This window comes from Mus caroli, unplaced genomic scaffold (genome assembly GCF_978045245.1).
Source record: "Mus caroli unplaced genomic scaffold, Mus_caroli_1 scaffold_19, whole genome shotgun sequence".
NCBI classification, from domain to species: Eukaryota; Metazoa; Chordata; class Mammalia; order Rodentia; family Muridae; genus Mus; species Mus caroli.
The window spans coordinates 29,933,885-29,944,108 of NW_028227274.1; positions in this window are offsets into that span (position 1 = coordinate 29,933,885).

The following is a 10,224-nucleotide window of genomic DNA, read 5'->3' on the forward strand; positions in this document are numbered from 1 at the left end:
CACATACACATAGGGAAGTGGTCTTGGTTTCTTTGGAGAGATCTTGAAGGGATAGTTTGGTGATGACAATTGAGCATGTCCTCTAAGGGAATGGGACTCCATTAAAATCAGCATGCCTCCTTGGCCTGGGCCTGGGCCTGGTCTCGATATGGCAGTTAACACTGATGACCAACTTGACAGGATCTAGAAACATCTTGGAGGTGGATTTCTAGGCTTGTCTATGAGAGAGTTAGTAGTTTGGGTTAACTGAGATGGGGAGACACACCCTAAATGTCATGGACTGGTCTGCACTGTCAGTAATTTCTTTCTGCTTCCTAACTGTGGACTCTGAAGAGACATCCCATGCATCTGCTGCCACACCTCCTCTGCCATGATGAACATGTCTGCCTCAGCTTTCCTCTTGCTGTGCTAAAATGCCATGATAAAAGGCAACTTGGAGAGGGAAGGGTTTATTTTACTTACATTTGAGGTGACTGTTCATCACTGAGGGACTCAAGCAGAGCAGGAACCCGAGGGCAGGAACTAAAGCAGAGGCCATGGAGGGGTGCTGCTCACTGGCTTACTCCTCCTAGCTTGCTCAGCTGGCTGTCTTTTAGCATCCAGTACCACCAGCTCATGGATGGCACTACCTACATCAAATATTAACCAAGAAAATGTATTATCGGCTTCCCTTGTGTGGAGAATTTTATCAGTGGAGGTTTTCTCTTCCAAAATTATTCTAGCTGAAGAACAAAGACTTTCAATTGGCTATAAACTATGTCTGAGTAGTTACCTTTGGTGGCTTCATCATAACAACACAGAAAAATGTTTTTTAAGTAGTGGAAAAAACAAGTAGCAATTTGCCCTTTCTTCTTTGTAGATGATTCTTTAAGAAACAACTTTTGCAGAGCAGAACTTGGGTGTGAACTCTGTAGCCAGTCCCACAACACCCAGAGGAAGATCCACTCCCAGGCGCTTTAACACTCCCAGGATCATAGGATCTGAGGTGAGGAGGGCACAACATCTGCCCCCAAATTGGAAGTAACTGGGAACAGCAGGGCCCAGGGACCCAGGAACTCCTCCTGATCAGTGGCATGAATTCCTTCTGGTCTAGGCTGGTGCCCTGAGCAGACCTTGGGCATGAACTCTGCAGTCAGTCCCATAACACCCAGAGGAAGCTCCATCTCCAGGAGCTCTAACACATCCAGGACCACAGGATCCCAGGATCCTAGGAGCTTGGTCACAGCAGGATCTCAGGGTTCCAGAGGCAGCTTGCCTCCCAGGAGCTCTGACACATTCAGAATCCCAGGATAACAGAGACAGCTGAACTCTGAGGAGTTCTGACACAAACAGGATCACAGCAAGGACAGGCTCCAGTTGGATATAGGGAGGGCAGGTAGCATGCTTCAGATTCTGCGAGCCCCTTGTAGTGGAAAGGGGTTTAAGCATTAAAACAATTTATAGAAGCCTTTGTTGACAGACAGCTAATTCTGTCAGAAGTTAAATAAACACATAAATAAAATGATCAGAGTGTGCCAAGCCTCCATCTTCTTTACTACATAAGGGGATGGAGAACAGGGAGGGAAGTCTGGGGACATACCTTGTACATCAGATAAACCCAGAGGAAAGAGCTGTGTATATCTCTCTCTCCTGAACTGACAGATCAGAGAGTTCTCTGCCAGGAAGAACTCTTGCTGGAAGAAGGAAAGGATGAAACCTGGTGCCAGTTTGAAGGGAGCTCATCTCCCAGGAAGGGATTTCACATGGTTCTGGTTCTGACGGCTTCTCAGACTACCACAGTATAAGAGAGACTGGAGCTAAGGCATTGATGGGTCAGTGATGGGAGGTACCATGGGTGACCAGACCTGTCAAGCTCTTCATACCTTCTGCTCTTGAATCAAACTTAAACTTCATGATGATACCCTGAAGACAGACTTCGGGGTCACTGTGCCTCTTTGTTCTTCCCAATGTGACCACGTTTAATGCATATCCTTTCTCTGTTTTTCACTCTCTACCCATCCCTTTAATTGGTCCTTTGAGAACAAGTGACTGAGCCTGACTCATTAGAAATGCCAGGAACCAGGCTCTGGCCCTAATAACTCCTGTATCAGGAGCTGTCAGTGCAGCTTTCCAAGAGTTTGGGATCTTACCAACATGGAATGAATATTATTTCCCTGCTGGCCAAATGTGAAGTCCTGTTCTGAGGAAGCAAAGATGCCACATATAGCCTTCCCGTAGAAGAGCCCACAGTCCTTTCAGAAAGTGACAAGGAAATAGCAAGCTAAAAATCAACAAACAAGTAAAACCTAGGAACAAAAGACAGGAAATCTTGAGACAGGATCTTTTTGACTGAGTAATAGAAAGATGACAGAATATTCTGGAACAAAGAGATTGTACCACAAAACACTCAGTTCAAGTGGTAAGGCCCAGTTCTCTGTCTCTGTCTCTCTGCCTCTGTCTCTCTGTCTCTGTCCCTCCCCTCCCCTCCACTCCCCTCCCTTCTCCTCTCCTGTCCTCTCCTCTCCCCTCCCCTCCCCTCCCCTCCTCTCCCCTCCCCTCCACTCCCCTCCCCTCCCTTCCCCTCCTCTCCTCTCTGCTTGTGGATCACGATGTAGCTCTCAGCTACTTCTCCAGTACCACTCCTGCCTGCTGCCATGATGATCACAGGCCACAACTTTGAAACTGTGAGCAATCCCTCAATTAAATCCCCTCTTTTATAAGAGTTGTCTTGGCTATGGTGTTTCTCATAGTAATAGCACAGTGACTAAGACAGTGTGTGTGCGCGCATGCATGTGCATGTGTGTCTTTCTTGGTCACTATTATTACTGCTATTATTGAGAAGGTCTGTGAAGGAGAAAGGGGTTTAGGAGAAGAGCTGACAGGAATTTACTCTTCAGAAGATGGGCTTTATTAGGAGAGAGAGAGAACCAGGCACCCACAAGGGGCCATGGTCCAGACATAAAGTAGGGAAGTATTAGGAGGGACAGTAGAGAGCACAATGTGCTATGACATGGGAGACCATTACAGAAACATTGAAACAGGGAAGGAGAGATGGGGAGGTAGCAGGGGGGAGGAAGAGGAGAGACAGATCTTTTACCATCATAGAGTTTCTCCAGGGGTTACCAGAGATAGGAGAGAGATAAGCAGAAATAAGGAAGTACATTTGTCCACAAAATCCCGAAATATCTATAGGAGATAGGGGCAAGAGAAGTAGGGGCCTGTTAGTTCCTATTCTTTGCGTGAAGTCACAGATCAGAGAGGGAGGCATACATGATGTTAATGTACCACACCCACGATCTAACAGGTTTCTCACTGGGATGGAGGCTTGTTAATTTGGTTAGAATACCTGGCTCACAAGCCTCAGAGACCATTCTGTCTTCACTCCTTCAGTGCTGGAATTACAGCCGCATACTACCACTCCTGAGTTTTTACATGGTTTTCATGCTCACAGAGGCAAGATCTTTACTAAAACTAAGCCATTTCTCTTGAGCTTACAGCTTTGAGTCAGTTCTCCAAGGAGTCATGGTTGAGTGGGTAATATGCTAAGGTCAGGGTGCAGGAGAGCTGCTCCTACTTTTTAAGGAAAATCAGGCAAGTGGGTCCCTCAGGATAAAAAACATCTCTGTAATTTCCTAGCAATTAAGAGCAACTTCCCTTTCTTTCCTTTAGCTTTGTTTCTGCTCTATACGGGTGAATCCCCTTCCAAAGCAGACAAGTATACTCAATGAGAAATAGCATTTTAAAAATATGTGTGACTTTCAGCATTTATTTATTTTGGGACATTACTGTATTTATGTTACTTACATATTTAACTGTTGGACATTCAGCTACCTGTCTGCAGAATTCACAATAGATTGGCTTAATGTTACTCATAACTGCTAATCATCGTAAACATTTTATATACAAGGAGTGAGAGAGTGAAAGACAGATAAAAATATAGATCAGTACACTCTAAAGAAAAGTGTTGTGCTGCATGTGCACGCACACACATGTGTGCACTCACACACACATAGAGAGATCAATATGCTATAAAGAAGAGTGTTGTGCTATATGTGCATGCACACACATGTGTGCACTCACACACACATAGAGAGATCAATATGCTATAAAGAAGAGTGTTGTGCTACATGTGCATGCACACACATGTGTGCACTCACACACACATAGAGAGATCAATATGCTATAAAGAAAAGTGTTGTGCTACATGTGCATGCACACACATGTGTGCACTCACACACACATAGAGAGATCAATATGCTATAAAGAAGAGTGTTGTGCTACATGTGCATGCACACACATGTGTGCACTCACACACACATAGAGAGATCAATATGCTATAAAGAAGAGTGTTGTGCTATGTGTGCATGCACACACATGTGTGCACTCACACACACATAGAGAGATCAATATGCTATAAAGAAGAGTGTTGTGCTATGTGTGTGTGCGCACACACGTGTGCACTCACACACACATAGAGAGATCAATATGCTATAAAGAAGAGTGTTGTGCTACATGTGCATGCACACACACGTGTGCACTCACACACACATAGAGAGATCAATATGCTATAAAGAAGAGTGTTGTGCTATATGCGCGCACACACATGTGTGCACTCACACACACATAGAGAGATCAATATGCTATAGAGTGTTGTGCTACATGTGCATGCACACACATGTGTGCACTCACACACACATAGAGAGATCAATATGCTATAAAGAAGAGTGTTGTGCTATGTGTGCATGCACACACATGTGTGCACTCACACACACATAGAGAGATCAATATGCTATAAAGAGGAGTGTTGTGCTACATGTGCATGCACACACATGTGTGCACTCACACACACATAGAGAGATCAATATGCTATAAAGAAGAGTGTTGTGCTATGTGTGCATGCACACACATGTGTGCACTCACACACACATAGAGAGATCAATATGCTATAAAGAAGAGTGTTGTGCTATGTGTGCATGCACACACATGTGTGCACTCACACACACATAGAGAGATCAATATGCTATAAAGAAGAGTGTTGTGCTATATGCGCGCACACACATGTGTGCACTCACACACACATAGAGAGATCAATATGCTATAAAGAAGAGTGTTGTGCTATGTGTGCATGCACACACATGTGTGCACTCACACACACATAGAGAGATCAATATGCTATAAAGAAGAGTGTTGTGCTACATGTGCATGCACACACATGTGTGCACTCACACACACATAGAGAGATCAATATGCTATAAAGAAGAGTGTTGTGCTATGTGTGCATGCACACACATGTGTGCACTCACACACACATAGAGAGATCAATATGCTATAAAGAAGAGTGTTGTGCTATGTGTGCATGCACACACATGTGTGCACTCACACACACATAGAGAGATCAATATGCTATAAAGAAGAGTGTTGTGCTACATGTGCATGCACACACATGTGTGCACTCACACACACATAGAGAGATCAATATGCTATAAAGAAGAATGTTGTGCTATGTGTGCATGCACACACATGTGTGCACTCACACACACATAGAGAGATCAATATGCTATAAAGAAGAGTGTTGTGCTATGTGTGCATGCACACACATGTGTGCACTCACACACACATAGAGAGATCAATATGCTATAAAGAAGAGTGTTGTGCTACATGTGCATGCACACACATGTGTGCACTCACACACACATAGAGAGATCAATATGCTATAAAGAAGAGTGTTGTGCTACATGTGCATGCACACACATGTGTGCACTCACACACACATAGAGAGATCAATATGCTATAAAGAAAAGTGTTGTGCTACATGTGCATGCACACACATGTGTGCACTCACACACACATAGAGAGATCAATATGCTATAAAGAAGAGTGTTGTGCTATATGTGTGTGCACACACATGTGTGCACTCACACACACATAGAGAGATCAATATGCTATAAAGAAAAGTGTTGTGCTACATGTGCATGCACACACATGTGTGCACTCACACACACATAGAGAGATCAATATGCTATAAAGAAGAGTGTTGTGCTACATGTGCATGCACACACATGTGTGCACTCACACACACATAGAGAGATCAATATGCTATAAAGAAGAGTGTTGTGCTACATGTGCATGCACACACACGTGTGCACTCACACACACATAGAGAGATCAATATGCTATAAAGAAGAGTGTTGTGCTATGTGTGTGTGTGCGCACACACACACACACACAGAGATCAATACACTGTAAAGAAGAGTGCTGTAATATGAACAGTGCTATGATATATCTGTATATACAGAGAGAGAGAGAGAGAGAGAGAGAGAGAGAGAGAGAGATCAATATGCTATAAAGAACCGTGCTGTGATATATGTGCACACACAAACACAGACTAATATGCTATAAAGAACAGTGCTATGATATGTGTGTGTGTCTCATGTGCACACACACGTGTGTGCGTGTGTGTGCACACGACACACACACACACACACGAATGAAACAGGACTAAATCGATGATATCAATCATTAAGAGTACTTGCTACTCTTAAGAAAGGAGCTGACTTCAGTTCCCAGCACATTAGGAGGCTCTCAGCTGCCTGCAATTCCAGACCCAGGGGTCTAATGAACTCTCTTAGTCTTCTCAGGCACCCACATGCATGTGAACACACAGGCCCTACAGAAGTGGAAAAAAAAAGATAAATCATTCAAATATAAAACAGTTTATCTTCTGTAATATGAGATCTTTTCTGAGATCGACCTTTCTGAGACTGACTTAAATCATGTCATGTGACCATTTCTAGTTGCATCTATTTTTTCTGCATAGGAAAAACATTCAGATATAAATGAGAAACAAAAAATCTTCCTGAAAGGTCTCCCTTATCCTGTGAGCTTACACTTCATCATCTGGTGGGTAGAAAATCTCTCAAGATCCTTATATTAACATGAGGCCTCCATGGACTTGGCTGTTCTAATCCAGCTAAATATCTAATGTATGTCAGTTACTTGATCTCCTGTGTCTGTCCTTACTTGTCCCCTGTCATGATTCAATCCCTATTGCCACTTATTAGAGCAGCTTTCTCATAGAGGTGAACATTGGGCAGATTAGCCCAGGACAGCCCTTCTTAGTGCCATAGGAACTGATATGCAGGACAAACTATTTCCTAACTTCACTTTCCTAAGCCTAAGTGGAATTTACAGATAGAGCTATTAATCTCTACATGCATGAATAAAATAAAATTGATTATTTTTAAGGTTTTCATGCATGTCTATATCGTATGTTGTACTCATTACTGACTTCTTTCCCGTCTATATCTCCAGGCCCCCACTAGCTCCTTTCACTTGCTGTATGATAAAACTTTTCCTGGGATGACAGAACACACACATGTACTCACCCAGAGAGGAAGCCTAACTCGGACCAAAGTACAGAGATCATCAAATTTCAACTTGGTAAACCAATGAGTTTTATCCGGGTTACCTAGGGAATGTGGGTGAAGGGATACTTAGAGGAGCAGAAATGACTCAAAGGACAGCTGCATCATCAAAGCCACCCCTGCACAGCTCACAGAGCTGGGAACTGGAGCACACCGCACAGCCTGCAGGTCACTCCGAAGGTTGGGAAGTGTCCTTTCCAGGGGCCTCCATTGGTCTGAACCACTTCCAGAGCTGATTTCTGCTTCTCCCAGGCAGTTGGTCGGGCTGTAAGTCTTTGCAGCTTGGCTTCTCTGCTAGCCTTCTTTGCTGCTAGGCTTTGCTCACTCTGGCACGGAGGGGCCTGGTAACTCTGGCCAGCTTCAAGGAGTTCTTGAATCTATTTTTGGTTGTTTACCTCTCGGCTTAAGGAGTTTCCTTGCAGGATGGAATGTTTTAACCTCAGAGGAAACCTGAGGCTACACAACAGCCTCCCATAGGTTTCATTTCTGCTTTGATATTATATACGTATACATGCTTTTTGTATCTATGTAAAATATAGGCACCACAATGAGACAACACATGACATTTGTTTTTCTGAAACTGTCTTAATGCAGTCCATATGGCTAATTCAGGTTGTGCCCATTTTCCTGTGCAAGACAGTGAACTTCAAGATAGAGGAACTTTCTGAATAGGACATCTGTCTTTCAGGAATTAAGTCCAACAATCAACAAATTTCACAACAAATCTGTGAAATTAAAAACCATCTTTACAGCAAAGAACACAGTTCATTGCATGAAGAAACAACTCTGCAGAGTGGAAGAAAATTTCCCTAGATATATATCTGAGAGAGGAGTATGTATCTACAATATACAAGAGCTAAAAATATTGCACATGGACTCTTATTTTGAAACTAGTTAAGTATTGAGTATAATGACAAAGAAATAAAGACAATTCTATCACATAAAATCTATATGGTAAAATTCTATGTATTGTTATACGTAAATGTCTGGTTCTTATTTCCTAAAAATTTGAAGTTATCAGATGTTCACACAGTAAAACATGTGGATGAAAAGAACACTCTCTTTCCTTCTCTTTCTCCCTCTCCTTCTCCTTCTCTCTTCCTCCCACTCTGCTCTCTCTGTACACACTTCACGTGAGGGTAGACTCCATGTGTGACTCTGCCTCTCACCTCACCATGACTGAGTTACAAGTGTGTGCCTCCATGCCTGGATTTTTACCAAATCTTGGGGACTGAATTTAGATCCTCATGGTTGCATGGCACGTGTTTGACTTCAGCCTGTGAGCACACCTTTGCTGAAGGATTTTCTTTATGTTTGGCATTTTGCAGTGAGGGCTGAAGAGCACACATGTGGAAACATCTTTACTCATGAAGACACTGTGACAGGCACTGTCTTAGTCAGGGTTTCTATTCCTGCACAAACATCATGACCAAGAAGCAAGTTGGGGAGGAAAGGGTTTATTTGGCTTACACTTCCATGCTGCTGTTCATCACCAAAGGAAGTCAGGACTGGAACTCAGACAGGTCAGGGAGCAGGAGCTGATACAGAGGCCATGGAGGGATGTTCTTTACTGGCTTGCCTCTCCTGGCTTGCTCAGCCTACTCTCTTATAGAACCCAAGACTACCAGCCCAGGGATGGTCCCACCCACAAGGGGCCTTTCCCCCTTGATCACTAATTGAGAAAATGCCTTACAGTTGGATCTCATGGAGGCATTTTCTCAACTGAAGCTCCTTTCTCTGCGATAACTCCAGCTGTGTCAAGTTGACACAAAAACTGCCAGTACAATTGACCCCTTGTCAACTTGACACACAAACACATCACTAGTAAGCCTCAACCCTTACATTCTTATTCATCCCCAAGATCTAAATAACTTTAAAAGTCCCACTGTCTTTACATATTCTTAAAATTTCAATCTCTTTAAAATATCCATCTCTTTTAAAATCCAAAGTCTTTTTACAATTAAAAGTCTCTTAACTGTGGGCTTTACTAAAACAGTTTCTTCCTTCAAGAGGGAAAATATCAGGGCACAGTCACAATCAAAGCAAAAATCAATCTCCAACCATCCAGCGTCTGGGATCCAACTCACAATCTTCTGGGCTCCTCCAAGGGCTTGGGTCACTTCTCCAGCCATGCCCTTTGTAGCACACACGTCGCCCTTTTGGCTCCAGATGCCTGTACTCCACTGCTGCTGCTGCTCTTGGTGGTCATCTCATAGTACTGGCATCTCCAAAACATACATGACCCCTTCAGTCCTGGGCCTTCAATTACAACTGAGGCTGCACCTTCACCAATGACCTTCCATGGCCTCTCACAGTGCCGAGCCTCAGCTGCTCTGCATGACCCCTTCATGCTTTCAAAACCAGTACCACCTGGGTGACCCTTACACATTACCAAGTCCCGCTGCAGAAGGAGTACAACCTTGCCTATCTCTGGAACACAGCCTCTTTGTGCTTTCAGAAAACACTTCCCAGAAGATGTCACCTCAACGATGCTGGTCTCTTCTTAATCACCGCTAATTTCTTAGCTCCAGCTAACCAGCATCAATAGTCCCAGTAATGCAAAGTTTTTGCTTTAGTAGTTCTGGTTTCTTGTTAATCACAGCTGATTCTTCAGCCCCAGCTAACCAGAACTACAAAATCTTCACAATCAAAACAGCAATGGCCCTGAAAAGAGTCTTTAATTTTCCCTCTGAAATTTCACAAGCCAGGCCTCCATCTTCTGCACTGTTCTCAACATTATCTTCCAAGCTCCTACCCAACATCTGACAGAGCTCTTAACAACGAATGGATCTTCAAGCCCAAAGTTCCAAAGTCCTTCCAC